Below are 1,671 nucleotides of genomic sequence, written 5' to 3'. Positions count from 1 at the left end.
TTGCAGTGAGCCGAGATTGTGCCACTGCACTCCAGCCTGGGCGACAGAGTAAGACTCTGTCTCAAAAAAAAAAAAAGGAACAAAAAAACAATCAGCTCATACCAATTAGAATGACCATAATCAATTTTTTTTAAAAAAGCACCAAATCTGTTGATAATGCAATAAAAATAAACCCCATGTTGATTGGTGGAAAACAAGAATGCAGCCATTATTTTAAAATTTTATAAATGTTTCTCAAGTAATTATAAATAAAATTATGGCCGGGCGCGGTGGCTCAAGCCTGTAATCCCAGCACTTTGGGAGGCCGAGATGGGCGGATCACGAGGTCAGGAGATCAGACCATCCTGGCTAACACGGTGAAACCCCGTCTCTACTAAAAATACAAAAACTAGCCAGGCGAGGTGGTGGGCACCTGTAGTCCCAGCTACCCCGGAGGCTGAGGCAGGAGAATGGCGTAAACCAGGGAGGCGGAGCTTGCAGTGAGCTGAGATCCTGTCACTGCACTCCAGTCCGGGCGACAGAGTGAAACTCCGCCTCAAAAAAAAATAAAATAAAATAAAATAAAATAAAATTATGGGCTGGGTGCAGTGGCTCATGCCTGTAATCCCAGCACTTTTGGAGGCCAAGTCAAGCAGATCACTTGAGATCAGGACTTTGAGACCAGCCCGGCCAAAATGGTGAAACCTTGTCTCTACTAAAAATACAAACCTTAGCCCGGCATGGTGGTGAGCGCCTGTAATTCCAGCTACTCAGAAGGCTGAGATACAAGAATCATTTGAATCCAGGGGGCAGAGGTTGCAGTGACCTGGTATCACGTCACAGCACTCCAGCCTGGGTGACAGAACGAGACTCCATCTCAAAAATAAAATAAAACTATCATCAACTACAGCAACCCCATTTATGAATCTATATCCAAACTATGCAACCCAGGACCCACAAAACATATTTGAACATCTATGTTTATTGTAGCAGTATTCACAAAAGCTGGAAGGCTGAAGCAACTTAGATGTCCCTTGACTTACAAACACATCAAAAACTGTAACATATACACAAAATGGAATTTTATTCAGCCTTAAAATAGAAAATCTTGTGACATTGTAAGATAGACTTTGAGAATACTGTATCACCTGAAATAATCCAGTAACAAAATGATAGAGACTATAATTCCACTTATGAGATATCTTAAGTAGTCACACTCATAAAATCCAAAGTGGAAGGGTGTCTGTCAAGGGATAAAGAGAAGGTAAAATGGGCAGCTGTTACTTAATGGGTATTAAGGTTTAGTTTCACAAGATGTAAAATGTCTGAAAGTCTTTTGCATAACAATGTGAATACACCTAACATGCCTGAAATGAACAGCTTTTTTGGGGGCACAGAGTCTCGCTCTGTCACCTGAGCTGGAGTGCAGTGGCACAATTATCACTCAGTATAGCCTCAAACTCCTAGGCTCAAGTAATTCTCCTCTCTAAATCTCCCAGAAAGCTGTGACCACAGATGGACAAGACCATGCCTGGCTATTAAAAGAAAAAAAAAAAGTTGTAGTTGAATCTCCATAAGTTTCCCAGACTGGTCTCAAACTTTCACGCTCAAGCAATTGTCTCTGTCTTGGCCTCCCAAAATCCTGAGATTACACATGGGAGCCACCACCATGCCTGGCCCTGAAATGTATAC

At 42.1% G+C, this 1,671-nt stretch overlaps 1 protein-coding gene across 1 annotated transcript in view; it reads right to left on the bottom strand.

Annotated features, from left to right (window-relative positions):
- Nucleotides 1-1,225, bottom strand: part of ZNF92 (zinc finger protein 92) — a 14,024-nt gene extending 12,799 nt beyond the window's left edge. Inside the window, exon 1 of the mRNA XM_011925708.1 lies at nt 1,128-1,225. The gene's annotated coding sequence lies outside the window, so the exon portion shown is untranslated. The remainder of the gene's footprint in view (nt 1-1,127) is intronic.
- Nucleotides 1,226-1,671: the final 446 nt, after the last annotated feature.

Source organism: Colobus angolensis, unplaced genomic scaffold (genome assembly GCF_000951035.1).
Source record: "Colobus angolensis palliatus isolate OR3802 unplaced genomic scaffold, Cang.pa_1.0 Scaffold657, whole genome shotgun sequence".
Classification (NCBI taxonomy): domain Eukaryota; kingdom Metazoa; phylum Chordata; class Mammalia; order Primates; family Cercopithecidae; genus Colobus; species Colobus angolensis.
The sequence above is the reverse complement of the archived record's forward strand: the minus strand, read 5'-3'. Positions and strand labels throughout refer to the sequence as shown.